The sequence below is a fragment of the Ambystoma mexicanum genome, chromosome 1p, assembly GCF_040938575.1.
Source record: "Ambystoma mexicanum isolate Mex_15411 chromosome 1p, UKY_AmexF1_1, whole genome shotgun sequence".
NCBI lineage: Eukaryota > Metazoa > Chordata > Amphibia > Caudata > Ambystomatidae > Ambystoma > Ambystoma mexicanum.
Window position 1 is genome coordinate 1,426,997,490 of NC_090921.1, and position 26,632 is coordinate 1,427,024,121.

Here is a 26,632-nt window from a genome sequence, read left to right on the forward strand (position 1 = left end):
AATGTTTCAACAGCACAGCCCTATGATACTTGGAAAGCAAAATTGACAATTTGTCTCTAGTTGCTCTCTAAGATCGGATTATTCAAGCCTTCTCATTATCGGTAGAGAAATTGCGAGAGGCAGAGCAACAGACAACCCCTGGTAGCTTGACTTAAGCTCTGTACCGTCCTCATCTTTCCTCCATACTTTCAGGACATTTAGTCCTTTGGAACTGGATCACAGCACTTTTTTGTAGCACCAAATAATGGCAAACTTTTTTTATTGTTACTTGAGAGCTGGCGCGTATGCGGCCTTGGCCCCGCTTTCCTTTGCCCTAGCCTGAGCTTCACTCTTTAGTACTTTTCTCCGCACGGCCATGTTCACATGTGCTTTAGCGCCTGCAGGTATGTTTTTTACCCTGCATTTTCGTTCCTTTCTTCCTGCCCGGTTCGCGGAGTCTGCCTTTTCCCTCTGCCTATCCCGGAGAACAATGGGTTTGTGATGTATGCTTCCGATTGTTGTCACTTCTTGGCAGTAGATCCTCACAATCTTTGCCTTGAGCGCTTAGGTCCGGATCATCGTTGGAGCTTTTGCTTCTTGTGCAATTCACTGTCTGTATGCGCTCTCGAAAGAAGACTGCAACGGTGAGGGTAGGTTTTTAAGTGCATTCCTCCAAACCACTTACGGGAGTTTATTGAAGATTATGTAGCTGATCAGTGAGTACCTTTCTTACTCCCGAGTCCTGCCCCCTTTCCTCCATACTTGTGGAATATTCCGTCCATCGGGACTGGACCAGAGCACTTTATTGTAAAACCCAAAAACTTCCTTTTTTTATTTTTACGTGTGGGCCACAGTGTGTACGGCTTCAGCCACCTTTCCTGATCCCTGCCCTGCCCTGCTCCTGGCTCTTCAGTCCTTTTCTCCGCAAAGTCTGGATCGGATACATCTAGCACCTGTGGGACATTTTTTCTTCCCGTTATATTTTGTCCATTAAATTTGACTTCCTGCTTGGTTCCTGCGGTGAGTTCTTTTCCTAGACTGGAATGAAAGAGTTTCGCGCTGTGTCCTATGGGCATCAATAGATGCAGGCAGACCCTCATAACCTTTGTCTTTAGTCTTTAGGACCCAAACACTGTTGAGTACTTTACTTTTCAGGGTACCCCGTCTGAGCGACCCCTTCCCTGGCTCATCTGGTTCATGGAGGGGTCGGGTCGACTCCAACGCCACCAGGGTTCACCCTGAGGTACTCCTTTTTGGGGGACTAACTGGATATCGGAAGCTGCTCCGATGTTCCCCTCCTTAGAGCCAACATTCTCTTCCATTCTCTTTGTCCGTTCCATTCTCTTCGTCCGCTCCATTCTCTTCATTTGTTCCATTCTCTTCATTTGTTCCATTCTCTTCATTTGTTCCATCCACTCCATCGGTTCCATCCACTCTGTCCGTGCCATCCACGTCGTCTGTTCCATCCACTCCATCCAATCATCTGTTTCATCCACTCCATCCAATCACCTGTTTCATCCACTCCATCCACACTATCCGATTGTTCCAATCCATCCACCCACTCATCCTTCCTATCTGTTCCATCCACCTTGTCTGTTCCATCCACTTCATTCGTTCCATGAGTGGGAAATAATCTACGAAGATTTTTCAGGAATAGGGAAACCCGCATATCTATTTGCAATACACAGCAAGAAGCTCCCCTTGCATGTCTCAAGAGAAGTTCTGGGATCTGACTCTCTGGGAGGAGCTCTAGGAATTTCCTGGAATGACATGTCGGTGCTAGCCTTTTCACCCCTGCTTCTAATTCTTCGGGCACCTCTAAAATTGAGGGAAGCAAATAGGTGTGTGGTGGTGTTTATAGTGCCGTGGTGGCCAGCCAGGTTCTGGTTCTCGAACTAGACAAGCCTCTTGGTCCATCCCCCAATTCGTCTTCTGGAGATTCAGATACTCCTACATCCCGTCCCTTTTCCTCCATACTTGTGGGACATTCCATCCTTCGGGACGGGACCAGAGCACTTCTGTAAAAAAAAGCATCAAACATTTTTGTTTATGTCCTTTTGTTTTTACGCGGGACCACCGCACTTGGCGTAAACCTACCCCCCTGAACTCCCTTCTTCTCCAGGATGGATGCACTAGCATCACTGGGAATTTTTTCTTCTTCCCTTTGTCCTTCCTCCTGCTCCGGTTACACGGCCATCTAGTCCTCCGACTATGCCAGAGCGTCTGTGATTTGTGTCCTGTTCTTCATGAAAATGTCGTTTCACGAGGGCGAATCCCCATTCTTTTTGCCTGGAGTGTCTAGGCCCGGAACATCGCTGGGACTACTGTTTTTACTGCGACTCCCTCTCTGTCTGGCCACTCCAGCGTCGTCTTCAGTGGGAGGAGGTGTTTCAACATGTTCCTCCACCACATTTGCAGCTCTTCATTGACGAGAAGAAGAACCGCCCGGAAAGTTCTTTACTGTTTAGGGCGCCCGACCAGGGGACTCCTTCCTGGGGTCTTCCAGGACCAGGAGGGGTTCGAATAGCTCGGTTACCAGGGGCATCCCTGAGGTGCCTCACAAGGGGCCTAATGGGCACACCAGAGGTTCCTCTGAGGGTTCCCGCAGTGGGCCTGCCAAAACCGGTCATTGTTCCCTGTTTGGGCGTTAAATTTCAGCCCAGTTCTTCTGTGGCTCTGCATACCAGGGTTTGCCCTGAGGTCTCCATTTCTGGAACTTTCCACATAGAGTCACGTCTCGAGGCCCCTTTTGAGGGAGCTATACGTCCCGAGTTAGATTCCGAGGTTCCTCTTCTTTGGGCTAATTCCAGTACTGACAGAGTCGAGGGATCCTCTTTGACGGTCCTGTCGGTGAGGTACATTCCTCAACCATCCCATGCTTGGGGTGGTGGTACCGGTTCTGTCGAGGGTGGCGAAGAGGGTGGTCACGCACCACAGGCCTTTGAGTACCGGCTCTGCCGAGGTTCCTCCACTGGAGGTTAATTCTGGGACAGTACCTAAGATGTCCAGTAAACATCCTAGATCTGCCAGTACCGGCTCGGCCGAGGATCCTTGTTTCAAGGTTAAGGTGTTATTCAAGTCCCCTGACTCCCCTGAGGAGACAGTTGCCTCACTTTCTCCTGTGATGCAGTTCTCCTCAGGTGTCGACAAAATAGCGGCTCAACCTGTGGTCCACAGCAGCCATTTTGGATACCTCTCTTAAACCAACGTTCACGACCGCTGGTGCGGGGAGCATTCATTCTTGGGCTGAGCAGTTTATTCCATGCCATGTGGACAACAAAAACCTGTTCCACCCATCAGTCGATTGGCGTGCTCGGGCACTGCTGCCTCACAGTCTCGCTTTCCCCTGGTTCCACACCTCTTATATATGTGGACCCAGCCGGTGGTGGACCTTCCTGGCAATCATCCTCATTGCATTTATGCGGGTATGCCCCTCAAGGGCCTCTACCAACTCCAGCGCCTAGACCTTTGTCTGAGGATGCATTTTTTGGGAAATGTCAGACGCTCATGCACTCTGATCCTATGAAGGCATACTTTAAAGGAATAGTTTGTTCAGAAATATTATTGGCCAAAAAGATGGCCAATAATAAAACAAATATGTAAAATATTTTTTTTAAGTGTCTATGTAAAGTTTCGAGCAAATGAAGCTCAAACTTTAAAATTGCAAGCACTAGGGGGCATCCATTTTGTGAAATGGATGCCGCCGGTGCTTGCGTTTGCTGCACTAAAGAAGCAAAAGCCAGCCAGCTGTAGTAAACAAAAGCTACCACTGGGTGGCTTTTGCTTCATTGGTGCTGGACGCGGAGCACGGGGACCAGAGACTACAGGCAGGAAAGCTGCAGCTGCATCTCGGTAAGTGCTATTTTTTACAAAAAATAAGCACTAGCTGCGTTTTTTTTTCTATGTTTTCCGGTCTGGAGGAGCCCGGAAAACTTAGAAATGAAACTGCAGCTTTTTAAAAGATGTATTTATGTTCGCAGTAGCTTCAGCTTGGAGCCCAAAGGGCTCCAAGCTGAAGGTACCTCAAACATAAATACAACGTTGTTGTGTTTCAAAAACGCTTTGGTTTTTCTTTCTAAGTTTCTCAGGCTCCTCCGAGCCGGAGGAGCCTGAGAAACTTAGAAAGAAAACCGAAGCGTTTTTGAAACACAACCGTGTTGTGTTTGTGCCATGCAGGTGTTCAGCAGCTTTCACTGTGGGGCTCCCGGGCTTGTGATGATATAGCCTTGTCAGCTTGTCTGCTCCACTCTTCAACGGGGGTGGCAGCAGCTACCCTCCAGTCCAAACCGGCCTCTGCATCCTCCACTGCAGCGGCCCAAATCCTTTCTAAAGAGGATAAACTTCTTGACGCCATTGGCAAGAAAGTCTTTTCCATTTTGGCACTCCAACTTCGTCAGGCTAACACTGAGCTCATCCTAGCAGCAGCCAATCTTAAGCTGTGGAGGGAGCTAGCCGACTTCCAAGAATGTATTCCTGCGGATAGGCTAGACGACTTTAAAGCCGGTTTGTCAGACGCCAGAGTGTTGGCACAGGATTTGCTGTAGGTGGCGGCACACCACGTGGATACCTCTGCTCAAGGCGTTATGGTCGCGGTTGACATCTCCCTCCAGGTGTGACTCCATGCGACAAAGTTCTCAAAGGAAGTGCAGGACAAAGTACTAGACCTTCCTTTTGATGGCAAGGAGTTGTTCCATTCCTTTATCGGTCCTGGCAAAAGCTTCAGCTAAGGCTCCTTATACACAGAGGTCAGGGTCCCAAACTCTGTCCTTCTTTGGGTTCAGGGGGTTTCAGGATCGCCGTGCGCGCCGATCTGAAGTCCGTTTTGTGGGCCCCGCCGTAAACAACAACGGCAAGGAGGCCTATCTATCTATTTATTTATTTATTCTCTCGGTTAGCAACCTCCTCTTCAGGGACAGGTAGTCTCCCTCCCAACAAGTCATCCTAATAATATATCTGGTCGGTCGCACGAGACTCCGGTGGGAGGGCGAGTCTCGTCTCATCTGGAGGCGTGGCAGACCATCACCGAAGACCGGTGGGTTTTGTCCATCGCTCGGGCGGGCTTCCGCTTGCCCCTCCCCCCACTCGTCAACCCTCCCTTCCAGCAGACTGGGTCACCTTCCCTCAGAGCCGAGGTACAGAAACTTCTAGACCTCAGAGCGGTGGAACCTGTTCCCCTCATGGAGCAAGGGGAGGGCTACTACTCCCTTCTGTTCATAATGCCCAAACGCAACCAGACTGGCCTGCGCACTACCCTCGATCTTTCCCAGTTCAATCTATCTCTTTCCCCAAGAGAAATTCAAGATGATCATGCCATGCCAAATAAAGTCCTTTCTTCAGAAGGGCGATTGGCTCTGTGTGGTGGACCTCCAGGATGCATACATGCACATTCTGATTTGGAGCCCGCATCGGAAATATCTGCGGTTAACACTTCCAGTTTCAAGTACTCACTTTTTGTTTTATCTCGGCACCGTGTCTCTTTACAAATATGATCAGTTATTGCAGCATTACTCCGGGGGTTCATGTATATCCATACTTAGACGATTGGCTCCTGCCCAGTCCTTGCCCACAGACGGCTAGGACCAATCTCCAGTCACTCCTTCAGCTCTTGTTTCATCTTGGGCTGTCGGTCAACTGGCGGAAATCATCCATGATGGTGTCTCAAGACCTGATCTTTCTGGGTTTCTGTTGGGACACTGTCAGTGCCAGAGTGTTCTTAACGATGGACAAGATTTCAGACCTGCCAACTACGTAGCAAATCTTCCTCCAGTCTTCTGACATGACGCTTGGTGGTTCCAGAGACTTCTGGGCATCATGGCTTCTTGCGTGTTGGCTCTGCCTCTTGCACGCCTGAAGATGAGGTGCACTCAGCTAGCTCTTCGGAGCTGCTGGTTCCAGGCTTCGGACCCGGATTCCAAAATGATTCCAGTTCCATCCTGCATGACGGCGGATCTACAATGGTGGTCTTCCGCCAACAACCTTTCAGTGGGGACCTCCTTCCAGGAGCACTGCCCACAAGTAACAGTCACTACAGACTACTCCCTTGTGGGATGAGGAGCGACGCTACATCACCTCAAGGTGTTCGATGTGTGGATGCCTCAAGAGAAGCAGTTCCATATCAATTACCTGGAATTCCTGGCGATGTTCTTGGCACCCAAAGCTTTCAACCGTCTATCAGCAACAGTGTAGTCCGTGTCCGCACAGACAATTCTGTGGCAATGTTTTACATCAACAAGCAGGGCGGCACCAAGTCTCCTCTTCTTGTGGATCTGGCTATAAAGATATGGGACTGGGCCATCCACCACAATGTTTAGCTCCAAGCGGTGCACATCCCGGGTCACATCAGTGTGGCTGCAGATTCACTCAGTCGCCAGTCAGCAGCCAGTTACGAGTGGGAAATGAACAGCGAAGTCCTCTCTAACATTTTCCACCAACGGGGCACCCCATACGTGGACCCATGTGCAACTTCTTCGAACAAGAAATTACCGCTTTATGCATCCAGGAACGGGCTCGGAGCATCCTCCCTGGGGGATACCCTCGGGATACTGTGGGACAATATGAAAGCTTATGCTTTTCCTCCATGCCCTCTGATGCATCGGTCACTCTGCAAGCTCAGGAGCACATCGAACTGCGCTATCCTGTTCATGGGTCCGTGGTGGTCAGCCAGGTTCTGGTTTTTGGAACTACAGCATCTGTCGGTACGTCCCCCCCAATCAGATTGCCAACCTTCTTCACCAGAACAATCATCAGATGTGGCACCCCTCCCCACAATCGTTCAGCTTGGCGGCCTGGTGCCTGAGTTCAGATCTTTAGCACAGTTCAATCTGTCTGAAGACAATATGAGCATTATCCAAGCGGCCAGGAAGCCTTCTACAAGGGCTCACTACAGGAGCAAATGGCTACGTTTTTGCCATTGGTGTTTAACTAAACGGCTCGATCCCAGGCAAACTTCGGTTGACACAGTTCTTCCTTTTGTGTCTCATCTGGCAGCTTCTGGCATTCACGTTCTGTCAAGCAGGACTTACCTTTCTGCATTGCAGCCTATCTATCCACGGACAGCTGTTCTTTTTCATTGACTAATTCAGTCATTAAGACATTTTGCGAGTCTTCATCTCTTCCCGCCGGTGCTGCCCCTCATCCCAAATGGGATTTGAATGTGGTCCTAACCGCCTTATGCCATAAGCCTTTTCATCCCATGGCCACTACCGATCTAAAATACCTTTATTGAAAGATTGCCTTTCTGTTCGCAGTAACATCAGCAAGGCGATTTCGTGAGCTCCAATCTCTTTCCCTGGAACATCCGTTCCTCCCTTTCCAAAAGGATAAGGTTGTGCTTCACACTCATCCTTCCTTCCTGCTTAAGGTGGTTGCCGATTTTAATTTGAATCAATCTATTTCCTTACCTGTCTTTTTTTCCTAACCCGGCATCTGATGCCAAGAGAGTTTTACACAACTTGGACATCAGGCGAGCCCTGACGTTTTACATGGATAGAACGAGTGAACTCAGGAGCTCCTCGCAACTCTGTCACATTCGGAGACCCGAAAGGGAAAACGGCTTCAACGGCAACTATCTCCCGATGGATTGCTTCATGCATTTCAGAAGCTTATACTACTCAAGGTCTTCAGCCTCCGAAGGGCATCCATGCTCCTCTTGTACGTGGCAAAGCGGCTGCTGTTGCCTTCCAAAAGTATGTCCTTTGGGAAACCATCGCCAAGGCGGCTATGTGGGCTTCCCCATCAGCTTTTTGTAAGTATTAATGCATTGACCTGTGCTCCAGGCCCGACGCCCAATTTGGCCAGGCTGTTCTGAAAAACATATTCCAGTAAAAGGGGGTGTTTTCATCCACCCATTCTACCTGTGGTGTGTGCTTGGGAATCTCCCATAAGTATAGAGGAAAGGGGACGGGACGAAGGAGTAAATAAGTTACTCACCGTAGCGACTATCTTACTCCTAGTCTATAGTCCCCTTTCCTCCTTACGCCTGTCCGCCCACCGTCCCCTCTAAAAGTATCCTCTATTACTGCTTAAATGGTCTCAGACCTGACGATAGAAAAGGACTGAAGGGAGATGCGCGGGGCGGAGCTCGGGATGGTGGGGTTACACCACATACAGTGGCCCCGTGTAAAAACCAGGACAAAAACGAAACATTTTGATGCTTTTTTACAAAAGTGCTCCGTTCCCGTCCTGAAGGACGGAATGTCCCACAAGTATGGAGGAAAGGGACTATGGGCTAGAAGTAAGATGGTCACTATGGTGAGTAACTTTGTTAAACTCCTCCATATGAACAACGGTCAGGTGTCGCACCCCTCCCCACAATCGATTAACTTTTGACGATCTGGCTCCAGAGATCAGGTTGTTGGTTAACATGGACTGCTCGGAGGACAATCAGCGCCTCATCCAGGCAGCGTGTAAATTTGTGCAAGCCCAGCATAAGAGCAAATGGCTCTGTTTTTGCTACTGTGCCTAGACAACTTTATCCACCCTCTTCCATCTTCTATAGATAATATTGTTTCTTTCAACTCGAAATTGGAAGCCACAGGAATTCCGATATATATTCCTGTTGGACTTGCCTGTAGGCCATTGGTGCCTATTTGAATTCTAATACTTGTTCCTACACCTTGTAAAATCCTGTGGTAAAGTGCCATTTTGACAGGCTCCTCCTTATTTACCCGCCCGTTAAAGCTCTTCATACCAAATGGGATCTTACTGTTGTGCACAATGCGCTGTCATGAATCTCTTGACCCCATGGCCACCATTGACCTTAAATTACTGTCTTGGAAGGTGTCCTTCCTGGTCGCCATCACCTCAGCGAGGAGGAATGGTGGAATTACAGGCACTTTGCACCCAAGAGCCCTTTATATCCTTTCACAAGGATAAAGTGATTCTTCTTTCCTGCGTAAGGTGGTAAGACTGTCATATCAACCAAACCACTGCCATTGCCTTGCCAGTGTTCTTCCCTAACCCTTTGTCTGATACGAAAAGGGTCTTGCACCATTTGGATGTGAGGAGGGCTCTTAAATTCCGCCTGGATAGGACAAACCACTTTAGGACGACCTCAAGCTTATTTTTAACATTCGGGAACTCAAGGAAAGGGGTTCAAGCTTCTAAAGCTACCATTTCACATTGGTTTGTTTCTTGCATCAAAGAAGCTCATGCTGTTCAGGTGCTGCCCGCACCAAAGGGTCTCCATGCGCATCTGGTGGGAGGAAAGGCTACATCCATGGCTTTTAATCCATTTCTAAGGCTGCCACATGGGCCTCTCAATCGGCTTTTTGCAAACATCACTGCCTCGATCTTGGGTCTAGAGCCGATGCTCAGTTTGTTGAGGCTGATTTTAGAAATCTTTTAATTGGGGAGTGTTTATACATCCTCCCAGTAATAGTTTTAAAGTGCTTGGAAATCTTCCATAAGTATGGAGGAAAGGGGAAGGGAACGTAGGAGTAAGAAAAGGTTACTCAATTTCTCCAGCATGGGGTCTGGCATGGATTCACATGCTTATGAATATTCCCCGTCGTCAGGCTGGGAATCCTTGGTAAAGAAAAATCGGTATAAGTTTCGTTTCTGATCTGTCTTTCGTAGTAGTAACCAATCGCTGATCTCTGCGTCATACTGACCACAGCCAATGACTGCCATCTCCCTAAGCCCCGCCTCTGGCAGCCATCTTCAGATTTTTACCGCACGTTCAAGTGTTGGTCTCCTCGTGCTATTGCTCTTGAGCTGTAGTGCTTTTTTCACACTTTTTCTTAGGAAAATGTTCTCTTTTTCGGTCAAAAGAGCCTCGAGCTCCACCGTTTCTTCATCAGATCAACGGGGACCCGTGTCGGATTCTTCTACGCCCCTCAAGGGTGAAGATTTCGTCGAGCCACGCTTTTGGAGGACTCCAGAAGATTTGCAGGCCCATCTCGATCATGGCCCAGGAGAAGGGAAGCTCGACGCTCGGAAAGCTGTTCAGGGTCTGCCCTGGATGCCAGCTTCAGAATGTCTTTAAGGAGGATGAACACTCCCTTTGCCTCTACTGCCTGCATGAGGACAAGACGCACGTGGAGAAGGACTGTGCGTTTTGCGGCAATATGTCGGAGCGGACCATGAAGCACCGCCATCTGCGTCTTGCCAACTGGCTGGAAGGAAAGAGCCCTTCAGGCGAGAAGAACAACAGTCGGGCTCTGCGGGCGCCAGGCAGGGCGCATCATCCCCGGCGCCATCAACCACGAGCCAACGCTCTGGCTCGGGTAAGAGGAAGGCTGAGCACCCGGCAAAGCTCCTGGAGAGACCCCGGTCGAGCTAGAAGGCCTCAATGGAGGGGGGAGCGAGGCGGTGACCCTCCCCCCAAGGAGAAGGCGGTAAGCGCACCTAAGGTGGTGAAAGCCTTGATCCACCCGGCCAAGGCCTCTATCGAGACAGTCGCGGCGGCCCTGGCTCAGCCTGTGGAGGCTACACCAATGGTGGCGACCTCGGGGCCCAGAGTCTCCCTGCCACCGCGGAGGGAGTCCTCTTTCATGCCCATCGACAGGACCCCCGTGAAACCTCCGACGGAGAAGAAAAAGGGGGGGCAGGAGGTCGATGTGGATTTGGCCTCAACCTCTGAGGAGGAGCTGATCGAAGTCTTAGGCCACGGCGTTGGCATGGAAGAAGACCAGCCCGTCGGGAGGGATCCCGACGTAGGAGACGACGAGAACGTCGAGGGTGCCGATGGGGCCCCTGACCGCCCGTCGGAATCCCCTCAACCAGTGCCTCAAGACAACTCGGCGGCCATTTTGTTGGCTATACAGTCCTTATGCTCGGAGATGAGGACGAGATTGCCGTTACCACCAACGGAGGAACCGCTCCCGATGGGGGACCCGGAGCCAGGCCCTTCTGGGAGCCCTCCTCTTAAGAGAAGAAGGATTCATCCTCCACCTCCTTTTCAACCATCGCGCCCTGCTCAGCCCTCCTCCCCGTCCACTACCCGTGGGGATGATACGGGGACTGACACGGCCGCGACGGGTACAGACGACGAGGATCTCCCGTCGTCACCTCCTCCGCCGGGCTTCCCCGCCCGACAAGATTGGATCGTTTCACGCCATGATCGCCAGGGCATCCGAGCTTTTCCAGCTCTGCCCGGAAGAGAAGAAGAAGGAAGGTTTCCTTTATCAACGGCGAGAGACCAAGAGGAAGACAGTCCTCGCTGTACCTCTCCTGGACGATATCTGGGATGAGGGTCTCGCCCTCCTGAAGAACGCATCCACAACGCCTGCGAGAAGGGATCGGTACAAGAAGTAGTACCGGGTCCCGGACGCGGCTCCCTTGTGCCTTCGGGCACAGCGATCCCGGACTCGGTCGCCTCCGCGGCGGCCAGGAAGAAAGCGGGGGGGGGGGCCTCGGCCTCTACGTCAACCTCCCCGCCGGATGGCGAGGGAAAGAAATTGGACACGATGGGACGCAGAGTCATCTCATCGGCAGTGACGACGATTAAGGCTGCCAACGCCTTGGCTATCATAGCCCGCTACGACAGGGAATTGTGGTACAAAATCGCCCCCCTGCTAGACTTCTTACCAGACAAGAGGGCGGAGGCCCTAGAGATCTTGCAGGAAGGAGAAGTGACGTCCGACCACGCCATTACGATAGCGATGGACATCGCTGACACTGGATTTCGCCAGTTGGGCAACGGCGTGTGCCTTATGCGGTGTGGATGGCTCAAGGCCACTGACCTCTGTCGGGACGTGCAGACCAGAGTCTTGGACATGCCGTTCGACGGGAGCAACCTGTTTGGGAAAACAGTGGACGATTCCCTACAAGCCATCAAGACGGACACGGAGACGGCCCGGGCTCTTGGTGTTCTCCAGGAACGACGGCCGCCCTTTCGGAGCGGCAGAGGCAAGCAGGGTGCCTCCAAAGGTTCCGGCGGCGGATTTTCCACCTATCGTCAAGCGGCCCGTTCGTTGTCGCAGGAAGCCTACAGGGGACGAGGCAAGTCGGGCGGACCCCGCCGTCGTCGCCAAGGCGGCAAAGCCTCGTCTAAGCAGGACTGAACCGGCCGTGGGGTCGGGCCCCCACCGAAGCACCCCGGTGGGAGGCCGGCTGGCGAGCTTCGTCAGCGTGTGGGAGTCCATCTCCACCGACCGTTGGGTGCTGGACGCCCTGGCCCAGGGTCACGCGCTCGAGTTTCTAAAGAAGTGCCCGCGCGTCCCCCCCCCCATGGCCAGGAAGGAACCTCACGTCCCTCAACTTCTCTTGGAGGTAAAGGCGATGCTCAAGAAAGGCGCCATCGAGCTTGTCCCAAAGAGGCTTCGGGGCTCGGAGTTTACTCAAGATACTTCCTCGTGAAGAAGACGGGAGGATGGCATCCCATCCTGGACCTACGACTACTGAACAAATTCATCAAGGCACAGAAGTTCCGGATGGTCACCCTCCAGCACGTCCTGGGTCAACTGGAGGAGGGCGATTTCCTGTCGTCGTTGGATTTGGAGGATGCCTACTTCCATATCCCCATCCTAAAGGGACACCGAAAGTTTCTCAGATTCGTGGTCCAAGGACGTCACTACCAGTTCAGAGCCCTTCCCTTCGGATTGAGGTCGGCACCCACGGTGTTCACCAAGTGCTCGCACCGGTGGCGGCGCAGCTGCACCTGGAGGGGATCCACGTCTACCCCTACCTGGACGACTGGCTCATACGAGCAAAGACGAAGGAGCTTGTCACGGAGCACACGGCGAGGACCGTCCAACTACTCACGGACCCGGGATTCTCCATAAACTACGCCAAGTCCCACCTGGTGCCCACGCAAGACGCACTGTTTCTGGGAGCGAAGCTCGACACAGTGTCACTTCTGGCCTCTCCGTCGGAGGAAAGGACGAGGGCCATCTTGGGCAAGGTGCAGCGGATGCTGGTTGCGAACGCGGCCAGGGTGAGGTCCATCAAGTCCCTCCTCGGTATGATGTCTTCTTGCATTTATCTCATCCGCCTGTGCAGGCTTCGGATGCGCCCGTTACAGGAGTTCCTGGACGCTCGCTGGATCCAGACGACGGGCAGCTTCGAGGACAGGATCACACTCGACGAGAGCTTCCGACGAGCGATCCGCTGGTGGGGTACCCGCATGCATTTGACGGCGGGCATGGACTTCCAGACCCCGGGCCACCAGAAGACAGTGATCACGGATGCCTCCCTGGAAGGGTGGGGAGCGCACCCCGAAAACCTGCACGCGAGGGGTCTTTGGCTGCCGGCGGAGAAGTCCCTCCATATCAACGTCCTGGAGCTCCGTGCAGTGTTTTGGGCTCTCAGGTCCTTTCTTCCGTCCCTCAAGGGCAATGTGGTGAGGATCTTCACCGACAACACCACCACCATGTTCTACATCAGGAAGCCGGGCGGTACCAGATCCCCAGCCCTGTCCATGGAGGCGCAGGATCTGTGGCATTGGGCCGTCGCCCAAGGGATGTTTCTGGTGCCGTTTCATCTGGCAGGAATAAAAAACACCATCGCCGACTCGCTCAGCAGAGAGCTACGCTCCTGCCACGAGTGGGAACTAGGTGTCACTCGCAGTCGCGGCCATCGCCGTGACTGGCGTTTACTTCCGCGTTGGAGTTTGAGAGGTCATGGGGGAAGGTTGCTTTAGTCCCTTTTTTGTGTTTATGGCCGCAGCTCCTAACGCGAGACGCAACGCTGCCGGGAGTATAAAATCCCTGCCTCCCGGCAGGTCATTGCGTTGCAACCCCTCTCCGTTGTTTACTTCGTTTCTGGGTCCTTCGCTCTTCCTCTGCACCTCGCTTTGGATTCTACTAGGGGTTAATATTTACCCCCACGCGGTTACTTCTCATAGGTGTCCAGTCACCAGTAACCTCCATACTTTGTTTCCCTTTGCCATCCGCCGACCCCCTTTAGGCGGCGTCTGCCGCTCTCTCTCTCTCTCTCTCTCTCTCTCTCTCTCTCTCTCTCTCTCTCTCTCTCTCTCTCTCTCTCTCTCTCTCTCTCTCTCTCTCTCTCTCTCTCTCTCTCTCCCTCTCGTCCTCTCACCTAGCTCTTGAGTCTGGTCATCGCGGGGTTTTCTCTCCCGTGCTCCCGTGTTCCTCCGCAGTGCCTCTCGGAAGACTTCTACCTTCAGTCCGGACCTCCCAGCTGCTGTTTCCCTCGCCTCTCTCCAGGTCGACCGCTACAGTGGACGTTTTCAGCGTTTGGTGATCCTTCGCTTCCTCCTCTTCATCGGTGGACTGCTGGCCTTCTGAGAACAGTCTTGGCACCTCCTATCAGGGTTTTTTCCCCTAGTGGGTTTTTCCCTGCTTTTTCTGGTTTGATTCCGGAGAGGGGGTCGCTGTGCCGCTGTTCACACCCAGCGGCCACAGTGGCTTCTCTCCGTGACAAGCCCTCGCACCAGAGGAAAGAGAGAGACTACCTGGCACGTCGAGGCCTGCAAGATACCATCGACTCGGAAAGCCCAGGTGAGGAGAACGTGGGTACGGAGGGAACACAGTCAAAGGTACCCCTTCAGTCACAGATTGCAACGCCAAAGAGTATCACGATGTCAGCTGACGAACAAGTCCAAGAGCTCTGGAAGGCATTCCAAGCGATGTCCCAAGAGCTACAAGGGGTCAAGACTGAGAACGCTTTGCTTAAACAGATGGTTGCGGCTAGGGAACCTACTCCCTCGGAATTGCCACCCATGGCACTGTCCTCGGGGAAATTTGATGGCTCCCCAAAGAAGGTAAAGGAGTTTCTCGAAGCATGCCTGGTTCACTTTACGTTCAGACCCCGTACCTTTGCTACAGATCAGGCCCGGGTGGGTTTCCTAATAACCAACATGACGGGAAACGCTCTTTCCTGGGCCACCCCTCTGGTGACTAGCGGAAACGCCATTCTGCAGGACTATCCGGGGTTTCAGAATCTTCTCAAGCACACCTTCGAACGACCAGAGCTCTCCTTTACAGCCTGCGAAGACCTGTTGGATGTCAGGCAAGGCTCGCTAGACGTGTTATCATACATCTCCTCTTTCAAGACATTAGCAGCCGGGGCCGGATGGCCCGAGACAGCCCAGTATGCCATTTTCAGAAGAGGACTGAAGGAAGAAATTAAAGACGAGCTAGCCAGGTCTCCTCGTTCTCCTACTTTCACAGATCTACTTTCTGCTGCTCTTCACATCGAGTATCGCCTTCAGGAGAGACGAGTTGAACGTCGTAAGCAAAGGACTCCTGGCCATAACTCAGACCCCTCTGTACCCGTTCTCCCTGGTCGCTCTACTAACATCATTACGGAAGAACCTATGCAGATCGGTGCTACCAGGGCGCCCTTGTCCGCTGCTGAAAGACGTCGCAGAAGAGAGAAAGGACTGTGTGCCTACTGCGGATCAGAGCAGCATTTTCTCAGAGACTGCACAGAACTGTCAAACAAGAGGTCGGGAAACGACTACCCTCGGCGTTAGTAGGGACAAACGACCGAGGGTCTTTAAGAAATCTCCATCGTCCCTATGTTTCTCTGTCAGTGACCTCTTCCGAGTCTAAGGAAGATTCCAGGCTAATGGTCATTCCAGTACAACTCAACCTCGGAAACCATCAGGAGGAGACACTGGCTCTGTTGGACTGTGGCGCGGCAGGGAACTTTGTTGACACCGTGTGGGCTGACAAGGTGGGCCTCCGTCGAATTCCCCGGGCAGAAGGTCAGAAGGTGGAAGGAGTAGACGGCTCGCCTTTGTCCTCAGGTCCTATCACCCATACCACTGAGGAACTCACTTTGACGATCAACCAACATAAGGAAGTCCTGAGTTTTGATATTATCAGAGCGGCTCATTTTCCCATCATCTTGGGCATTACCTGGCTCCGACGACACAATCCTCTGATTAATTGGACCGAGAACCAAATAAGCTTCAGTTCCCCATATTGCGCTACTAACTGTTGTTCTCTGGAAGGTCGGGCTGATCTTCAGCCAGTCAAGGTGTTTCCCAATAATCATGTAGGTATCCATGCTTTACCCTATTTCTGCTCAGATTTTTCAGACGTTTTTCAGGAGTGCCTCCATGCCAGACTTCCACCCCATCGGCCAGAGGACTGCACTATCGACCTGGAGCCCCATGCCTTGGTGCCATTCGGAAGGATGTTCGCCCTCACTCAGACCGAGAGACAAGTGCTTCAGAAATACTTGGATACCAACATGGAGAATGGTCTCATACAACCTTCCAAGTCTCCAGCAGGAGCCCCTTTGTTTTTTATAAAGAAAAGAGATTCCACCGATCTTAGACCTTGCATCGACTACAGGGGTCTAAATACAGTGACAGTCCGTGACAGGTATCCGATGCCCCTAATCACGGATATTATTGAGGCAGTGCAAGGTGCTCGAATCTTTACCAAACTGGACCTACGAAACGCTTACCATTTGTTGCGGATAGCCAAGGGTGACGAATGGAAAACTGCGTTTCGTACTCCTCTGGGCCTATATGAATACAAGGTAATGCCGTTTGGCTTGGTGAACGCCCCTGCGGTATTTCAGAGGTTCATGGACCGGATGTTCTCCGACATGCTTTCCATCTCGGTCATCATCTATTTAGATGATATCTTGGTTTTTTCCCCTAATATGAGAGAACACATAGCACAAGTACGACGAGTTTTGGAGCGTCTTAAGGAAAACCATCTTCTGGTCAAAGAGGAGAAGTGCAGCTTCGCGGTACCTTCGGTACATTATCTGGGATACGTGCTATCAGAAGAAGGGATCGCCATGGATCCTGACAAGATGCAAGTGATTCTTGGCTGGCCGGCCCCGACCTCTGTCCGGGAGGTTCAGAGGTTCTTGGGTCTTTCAAATTACTACCGAAGATTCATTCCGAACTTTTCAGAGGTGGTGTTTCCCATCACCCGCCTACTCAAGAAGACGGCCTATCCTTTTTCCTGGTCTACTGAAGCAGAAAGAAGTTTCTGTCATCTAAAAACCCTCTTCTGCTCTGCCCCGATTCTGCAGCATCCAAACCAAACTCTTCCATTTATTCTGGAGACGGACGCCTCCGCTATCGCTGTAGGAGCAGTGTTGCTTCAGTCTTTCAACAAGGTGGAGCATCCGGTCGCCTATCTCTCTAAGACTCTTTCTCCCAGCCAGCTCAACTACTCGGTTTTGGAGAAAGAATTGTTGGCGATGAAATTGGCTTGTGAGGAATGGAGGCACCTTCTCATGGGTGCCCGTCATCGGTTTCTCATTCGCACTGACCACAAAAACCTCAAGGCTTTACAGGACATGGAATGTTCTAACTCCAGACAAGCTAGATGGGCCTACCTGTTTTCGCAGTACGACTTCCAGATCACGTACATCCCTGGGTCTCTCAACCGTCTGGCTGACGCTTTGTCTCGCAAAGATTCCCACTTGGAAACGGTAGCGGTCAAGTCTGAGCCGTTATTCCACAGAAATCGGATCTTAGCCACAGTGAGTTCTTTCCTTCAGGAGGTCAAGGCTGCCGTTGCGCAAGAGGCTCCCCAGTTCTCTTTTTCCGTTGATTCTCCTTTCCAAATCAAAGACGGCTGGGTCTTCTACAAGAAGAAGTGGTATATTCCTGAGGGGTCACTGCGCCGGAAAATCCTTAAATGGTGTCACGACTCACGTCTAGGTGGACACCGAAGCGGGAATGGTACGTTGGAACTCATCTCGAGATCGTTCCAGTGGCCCAACATCAGGAGAGACGTGTTTAACTACGTAAAGACCTGCCCTACTTGTGCCAGTGTCAAATATGCTTCCGGGAAGCCCCTAGGACTTCTTACCCAAGCAGAGATGCCGACTCGCCCGTGGGGTCTCATCTCCACGGACTTCATAGTGGAGCTTCCCGACTCCGAGTCATGCACATGTATCATGGTGACAGTGGACTCTCTAAGCAAGCTAGCCCATTTCTCTCCTCTTCCAGGACTCCCTTCGGCCACCAAAATGGCAGAAACCTTTGCCCGAGATATCTTTAAGCATCATGGCCTCCCCGACAAGATGATATCCGATCGAGGAAGCCAGTACATATCCAAATTCTGGACGGCTTTATGTACTCGATTGGGGATGGAAAGGGCCCTATCCTCAGGGTTTCACCCCCAGACAAACGGCCAAACGGAGCGACTCAACGCAACTTTGGAGCAGTACTTGCGATGTTTTATTTCCCAGTGCCAAGATAATTGGGTTTCTCTACTCCCTACGGCGGAATTCGTGTACAACAACTCCAAGCACAGTGCCACTGGCCTATCACCTTTTTATTGTACCTATGGCGTTCACCCGCGTTATCTAATGCCCGAGGTACCCAGTTACTCCAACTCTCCCACTGCAGAAGAGGTGTTAAGTAATCTCAAGGAGGCCAGGGACAGTGCATTAACGAGTTTGGCGGATTGCAGACGGCGGAATAAGACCGAGGCCGATAAACACCGCAGGGATACACCTTCATGGAAACCGGGGGACAAAGTGTGGTTGTCCACCAGATTCCTTCCCAGATGGACAAGGCCTTCTAAACTATCTCCTCGTTTCTTGGGACCTTTTCCCATCCTCTCCAAGGTCAATCCAGTTGCCTATCGCCTACAACTCTCTCCGTCTCTCAGACGCATACACCCTGTTTTTCACGCCTCTCTTCTTAAACCTTACTATTCAGATCCCAATCACCGGTCTCTCCGCCGGAAACTACCTGTCACTACAACCGACCAGGAGGAATACGAAGTTTCCGCCATTCGTGATTCCAGATTCCTTCATGGTCGGTTGGAATACCTCCTGTCATGGAAGGGTTTCCCAAGGTCGGAGGATTCCTGGGAGCCAGCTTCCCATGTACATGCCCCTCAACTGTTGGCAAAGTTCCATCGCTTGCACCCAGGTAGGCCTGGGCGGTTGCACTCTAGGGGGGGGCATACTGTCACTCGCAGTCGCGGCCATCGCAGTGACTGGCGTTTACTTCCGCGTTGGAGTTTGAGAGGTCATGGGGGAAGGTTGCTTTAGTCCCTTTTTTGTGTTTATGGCCGCAGCTCCTAACGCGAGACGCAACGCTGCCGGGAGTATAAAATCCCTGCCTCCCGGCAGGTCATTGCGTTGCAACCCCTCTCCGTTGTTTACTTCGTTTCTGGGTCCTTCGCTCTTCCTCTGCACCTCGCTTTGGATTCTACTAGGGGTTAATATTTACCCCCACGCGGTTACTTCTCATAGGTGTCCAGTCACCAGTAACCTCCATACTTTGTTTCCCTTTGCCATCCGCCGACCCCCTTTAGGCGGCGTCTGCCGTGCTCTCTCTCTCTCTCTCTCTCTCTCTCTCTCTCTCTCTCTCTCTCTCTCTCTCTCTCTCTCTCTCTCTCTCTCTCTCTCTCTCTCTCTCTCTCTCTCTCTCTCTCTCTCTCTCTCTCTCTCTCTCTCTCTCTCTCTCTCCCTCTCGTCCTCTCACCTAGCTCTTGAGTCTGGTCATCGCGGGGTTTTCTCTCCCGTGCTCCCGTGTTCCTCCGCAGTGCCTCTCGGAAGACTTCTACCTTCAGTCCGGACCTCCCAGCTGCTGTTTCCCTCGCCTCTCTCCAGGTCGACCGCTACAGTGGACGTTTTCAGCGTTTGGTGATCCTTCGCTTCCTCCTCTTCATCGGTGGACTGCTGGCCTTCTGAGAACAGTCTTGGCACCTCCTATCAGGGTTTTTTCCCCTAGTGGGTTTTTCCCTGCTTTTTCTGGTTTGATTCCGGAGAGGGGGTCGCTGTGCCGCTGTTCACACCCAGCGGCCACAGTGGCTTCTCTCCGTGACAAGCCCTCGCACCAGAGGAAAGAGAGAGACTACCTGGCACGTCGAGGCCTGCAAGATACCATCGACTCGGAAAGCCCAGGTGAGGAGAACGTGGGTACGGAGGGAACACAGTCAAAGGTACCCCTTCAGTCACACTAGGACAGGATCTAGTGGACCGCCTCTTCCGACGGTGGGGCACACCCCAGATCGATCTGTTTGCGACGGTGACGAACTCCAAGTGCCGGAGGTTCACCAGCAGGTTTCCCCAGCCGAGGAGCATGGGCAATGCTTTCTCGTTCCACTGGGAGGGCCTGTTCCTATATCCGTTCCCTCCATTGCCGCTGCTGATCCGGCTCATCATCCAGCTCAAGAGATCACGGTGCAGGATGATCCTCGTCACACCTGCGTGGCCGAGGCAGATATGGTTCCCGGACCTTCTGGACTTGTCAGCGTCCCCGTCAATCAAGCTGCCGGTGGACGCGGATCTTCTCTCCAGGGAAGGAGGCGCCATCCTCCATCACGACCCGAAGTCGCTGAACTTGCAGGCCTGGCTCCTGCAGCGTTAGAGTTTGGAGGTTACGACATTCCGGCCGACTGCAGAGAGGTTCTTGCAAAGGCCAGGGCGTCCTCAACTCTTAAATGCTACGGACACAAATGGAAGAGGTTCTCTGTCTGGTTCCACGCACAGAAGATTAACCATCTACGGATTACGGCTCCTCAAGTACTGCCGTACCTGCTGATGCTGGCCAAGGCTGGACTGGCACACGCTTCCATCAAGATTCATCTTGCTGCGATCTCCCGATACACCAGAACCACGGGAAGGACGTCTTTGTGGTCTCATCATCTGGTGAAAGAATTCATGAAGGGACTGTTCAGATCATTCCCGCCGGTGAAGGCCCCGGCGTGGGAGCTCAACGTGGTGCTGACCAAGCTCATGGGACCTCCGTTCGAGCCTCTGCACTCAGCTCCGTTGAAGTTCTTGTCGTGGAAAACAGCGTTTCTTGTGGCCATCACCTCCGCACGACGGGTGGGAGAGATCCAGGCCCTTTCCTGCAAGCCCCCGTACCTGACTTTTCACGACACAAGGGTAGTGCTCAGGACGCACCCCTCCTTCATGCCCAAGGTGCCGTCGGACTTCCACCTCAACGAACCCTTGGTGTTGCCTGTTTTCTTCCCGTCGCCTTTGTCGCCGGCTGAAAGGACTTTGCACTCGCTGGATGTGGCTGGAGCGCTGAAGTTCTACGTGGACCGCACGAAGAGTTTTCGGAAGACGTCACAACTTTTTGTGAAATTTGGACCTGTCAATCAGGGGAAGGCTCTCTCGAAGGCTTCCATTTCCAGATGGCTCTCCGGCTGTATCATGTACTGTCATCGGTTGGCAAACCGACCGCTGCCTGGCCGTCCGAGAGCCCATTCCACCAGAGCGATCGCAGCTACCACAGCGTTCCTATCTGGTGTGCCCTTGCTGGACAGGGCTGCTACGTGGAGGTCGACGCTCACCTTCACGAAATTCGACTGCGTCGATCGGGATTCCAGGGAGGAGTCCAGGGTCGGCCAAGCAGTGCTGCACAACCTGTTCGCCTAAGGTGAGCCTGGTGAGGAGGTAAGGATTGCTTAATGTTGAGTTTTGGATGTAATGCTTAATGTTGAGCCTTTGCCACCTCCCGTGGTTGTGCATGTGTGTACTGCTATGTATTCTTTTATTCATGAGCATGTGAATCCATGCCAGACCCCATGCTGGAAAAGGAACAAGTTACTTAACTGTAACTGTTGTTCTCCAGCATGGGTCTGGCATGGATTCACATGCGAACCCTCCCGCCTACCCCTCTGCGGCTCTTCACTTGGTCATACTGCCACTTCACGTGCTACCAAATCTGAAGATGGCTGCCAGAGGCGGGGCTTAGGGAGATGGCAGTCATTGGCTGTGGTCAGTATGACCCAGAGATCAGTGATTGGTTACTACTACGAAAGACAGATCAGAAACAAAACTGATACTGATTTTTCTTTACCGAGGATTCCCACCCTGACGACGGGGAATATTCATGAGCATGTGAATCCATGCCAGACCCATGCTGCAGAACAACAGTTACAGGTAAGTAACTTGTTCCTTATTGGCTAACATACTCCTAGTCCAGAGTTCCTTATCTTCCATACACCCGCCCCTCTTAAAGTATCCTTTATTTGCTAATCTGTCTACTGACCTTGGCAATCAAAAAGGACTGAAGAGTGGAGCGGTTTTCAGGAAAGCAGGACTAAAGCCGATGCACAGTGGCCCTCACGTAAGAAACGTTCTCTTTTCAGGGTAACTGACCAGGTGACCTCTTTCCGAAGTTGTATCTTTTTCAGGAAGGGGTTGTGTTGCCCATAGCACTACTGGGATTAGTTCTGAGGTTCCCCAGAAGGGGTATAAACTGGCCACTGGAGTGACCTCGAGGTTCCTAGTAAAGGGAATACAAGTACTGGGTGCAAACAAGAGGTTCCGCAATCTGGGGCTAAAAAATGTACTGTCCAGGCTGGGGGATAAAATTACCAGAGAATTCTCGCAGGGTCCCCCATCTGCGTCTAGATTTGAGCTCCAGAGCGGATGCTCAGTCTGTGTAGGAGAATCTCAAAAAACCTCTTCTATGCTGAACTTCAAACCATCCACCCATTTATTACAGTGCTTTGGGATCTCCCAATAGTATGGCGGAAATGGGATGGGACATAGGCGTAAGGCAGTTACTCCCCATACTGACTAACATACTGCTAGTTCAGACTTCCCTTTCCTCCATACGCCCGCTCATCTTCCCCCTCTTACATTGTCCTTAGTTGTTAGTCAATAACCCACCATGGTGATTGGAAAAGGACTGAAGGCTGATACTGTGGGTGGGGTGTAGGAAGTTGAGGGCAATGCTGCACACGCGCCGGCCTTCGATTAAAAACAATTAAAGTAAAATAGGTTTGGGGCTCCAAAAAAGTGCTCCGGCCCTGTCCTGAAGGACAGAATGTCACAAAAATATGGAGGAAAGGGGACTCTGGACTAGGAGTGCATTATTCATTACAATGGCCATGCTACGAGACTTGAGAATCTCTCCCTTTCCTTGCACATAGACTCCTTACACGCCCACTTTGTTTAATTCCGTTTTTTCCCAATTTATAATTGTTTAAATTTTATTAAGACCTGGTTTATTACAAACCTTTATCTCTAAAATCCACATAAAATAAATCTATTTTACATCATCAACAATATAAAATTCCCTAAGAGGCATACAACCTCTACTTAAGATGGATTTTAAAGAAATGAATTTAACATTTAATTTCCAGTTAGGATATTCCATTACTTTGCATCTTTTTGGTAAAAAACTCATTTAAAAACGTTATCAATCCAAAAATGTAGGCACGTCGACCACCATTCTTCAACCATGTAGGTATTCTCATCATCAATGAGGTTTCCTAAATGTCTAATTCTTAAGGCCTGTACACGATAGTACAATATGTTTCAGCTGTCCCATCAATGCCACAGAATCTACAGTCAGGGTTGTTCACTGCTCTTTTATGGGCCTCTAAAGTTTATTTTGTTGGAAATATATTCAGATGAAATCTAAAAAACGGATATCGATATAGCGGGCTTCGGAATTTGATTAATGTCTCGGTAGACAGTTATACGCCCTGGCTTCTTTTCTCAGGTTTGCATGTATCTTATATTTCTTTCTTGATTGCTCTGTCAAGATCCAATCTTGTTATCATAGTTTTCTCTTACCAGACCTGGATTTGTCTCCTACACTTCTTGAGTGGTTCCCAGATAGCCAAACATCTAGTTTTCCATTGCTCTAGAAGTGGTAAATCCTCCCCTGCATTGTTGCCAAGCAATATCTGATACAAGAGTGGTGTTTTCAGTATGGCACATTTCCTAAATATTCAGTATGGCACATTTCCTAAATAGTTTGCCACACTGTTACTGCGTATAATGAAATCCATGCCAATTCGTACCGGATAACTGATGTTGGGAACTCTTCTCGGCAGCTGAAGTACACGTCTCCAGAATGTACCCTCAAATAAGTGCCAGATTTTCCACAAGGAGGACAGAAAAGCCTCTGCACCATGTTATGATCGGGATAACCTTTGCTTTATAAAACGCAAGCACCGGGCAGACGGAACATTTTCTGTATTTATGTACCACCAGACGCTGAGATGTCAAGCTCTTGATTTTCGTTCTTGGCTCCATTTGCCGGGGCTTAATATTGATACTTGAGTTTATGCATGTACCCAGGTAAGTTGTTGCGTTTACCTGAGTCAGTTCATCACGCCCTAAAAACCACCTAAAGGGGGGCCCTTTCCCTACCTCTCAAAGAGCAGGTTCCAGATGTTTATTTTTTCCGCGTTTATTTGTAGACCGTTTCTTTACAACTGTGATGCTGGAAATGCCTTATGGAGGGACAGGAACTCCTTGTCCTACCACTTATTTGTGTGTGTTTTCTGCCACTGAGGTCCAGCCTGGACCTCTGGCAGTGCAGCGCTTCATGTTTTCCTTTTGGTGAACAACGCCCATGGGGATACCCTTATGGCACCCATGGGTGGGGCTACACCCTTGTACCTCTTATGTGTGTTTTTAGGCACCTGTGTTGCCCACAGAGCAAGGTATGGGCTGGTGGCCGCTAAATGTTGACTTGGTTGTGGCTCTGGGTGTCCCCCATTTAGGGATACCCAGACCCTGCCATAGGAATCGATGGATTCCTACACAAGGGCAAGGTAGCCACTCTGGCCTCTTGGTTTCTATGCCCTTTACCTTGTTTCTCAAAAGTCATGGGAAACCCAGACTTTGTCTCTTCCTCCTGACTGGCTGTTGGGTGGAAATACCATATATGGCTCTCGGGCTGCCTCCATGTCAGACTGACTGGAGCCTTCCAGAGGCTTTGTGTTGTGGACCTGTATGAATGGAGTCTGAACTGATCGCATTCGATGTTATGGGTGTCTGGTTTCTGTGTTTGTGACACAATGACTGAGACAGCCATGACTGAAACTGACATAAATGCAGTGTTGTGTGCTTAAAGGCTGAGTACTTGCCCCAATCAACATTCTTTGTTATGAGTGTCTGGGTGGAGTGAATGGCCTGAATGCCTGTCACTTACTAAATAAGCTGAAGTCGAAGCAAAAATAAGCTGTCCCTTGAAGCCCAGCTGGAGGAGAAGTCTGCTGCTGCATTTTCTTTGTGTAATCCAAAAGCTGCCGTGTTCTTCCAAGGACTGATCCAGAGAGGACATGCAAAGGAGACCTATCCCCGAGCTACGAGGGACCATTGTGCAACCTGCTGCTTTTCATTGTACCCGGGAAGCCAGTCCTGTGTGCCTGCTGTCCGGAGAAAGGGTCTTCATGAGTCCTGAAGAGAGTGCCCAGACATCTTGAGTCAAAGAAGGCCATTGGTGTCACCCAGTGTCCAGAGGTGCGTTTTGTGACCGCTGGAAGCAGTTGGTGTCTACCACCCAGAAGAGGGGGTACCCTGGAATAGTGCTGCTGTACACCCAGAGCAGCAAAACATTCAAACTACCCAAGAACAGTTCATCACTGACCACTTTTTCCCGCCGTAGAGAGTCCAGAGTCGCTGAGTGCAGAGGAAGGTCTGTCGGTGGGTTTCCTACCACCAGAAGCTAACTAAGACGTCTTGAGTGTCCAGACTTAGTGAAGGTCCAAAGTGGTCGAGTCCAGGTCGCCAGAAGCCGTTCAGAGGTCTGTGCTGCGGCTGCAGTACCGAAGAACCGAAAGTAGCAAAATAGCGATATTCCAAAACCCGACACCAAAAGTGACCTATGCCCCCGTCGCTGCCAGAAGTCATCGAAGGGTCCCAGGGGTCTTGCTCTCATCTGCCAACCATTTAAGGAGCCCAGAGCAAGTTTCATTTTCACAGGACTTCTACAGTCAGAGAAATCATTGACCAAAGGAGAGCACTGCAAAGAGCAAAACTGCTGCACTTCAGAAATACTTTGGTTCCATTTTTCTTCTTGGACTCAGCATCCCAGTGGCTCCTTCTTCCTCCAAGGGTGGGGGTCCATCCCCTGAGGTAATCGTTGAGTGAAACCGAGAAACACTTCCACTTCACCTGTCAAGGCACCAAAGCCTCAGGAACCATCCAGGGGTCTCTGATTCGTCTTGGATCCTATTCCCCTGTGGCCTCTCGGGTACTTTGGGGTGGTAGAACCTTTCAAAGAAAGCAGAAGGTTATTGGAACATTATTGGACTGGGCTGTAAAAGACAAGATAAGTTACTCCCTAACTTTTCCATTACAGTTTGCCTCGGTGGAGGATCCAGGGGGGTTTCACAAATAATTGTATATCTAGTCTAAAGAAAGCATTCTGCCACTGTCTACTACTAACCTGTCTTTCGAGGGGATTGGGTCCTCCGACGTATTCCATATCTATGACATGTAATCACCACAGCTGTGCTGCTTCGTAAACTTTTTTTCGGCGTCTGCGTCCTGCGTCGATGACGTCGATGCGCCGTCGTCGAGGACCTCCTCCGATGTCATCCGATGGGATAAGTAGGACGCACGATGCCCGTAGCCTCAGTTCCGTTTTTTCCGCGAACGTGTTGCTTCGTGATTCTCAGTTCACGCCTCGACTCTTTGGAGTTCTGTTCTTCTCGGTTCTTCGACCTGTTCGTTTTGTGAAAATCCTTCGTGTGAAGATGTCTTCTACTTCGTCTTCGACCCCGCGTCCGGGTTTCAAGAAGTGCGGGGAGTGTGGGTCCAAGATGTCGGCACAACGCCTGCCTCTGGTGCCTCGGGGAGGCCCACGACACGGATGACTCTATCGACTGCCAGTCGCTCACGTCCAAAGCCTTACGCGAACGTAAGAAGTTGTCGGTAGGTCGGGTGTCCAAGCCCAGGAAGTCGAAGTCTGCGGGGCTTTCGACGGATGATTTGAGGGGTGACTCTCCGCGTCATCGTCGGAAGTCTCGTGGGTCTCCTTCTAGGAGTCGGTCTCGCCACTCCTCAGCCTCTTCGAGGCATTCTCGGAAGCGCCGACACCGGTCGT

At 51.3% G+C, this 26,632-nt stretch overlaps 1 protein-coding gene across 1 annotated transcript in view; it reads left to right on the forward strand.

The window, feature by feature from the left end:
- URI1 (URI1 prefoldin like chaperone) overlaps positions 1-26,632 on the forward strand; it is a 995,615-nt gene that overhangs the window by 94,061 nt on the left and 874,922 nt on the right. The gene's annotated exons all lie outside the window — the stretch shown is intronic.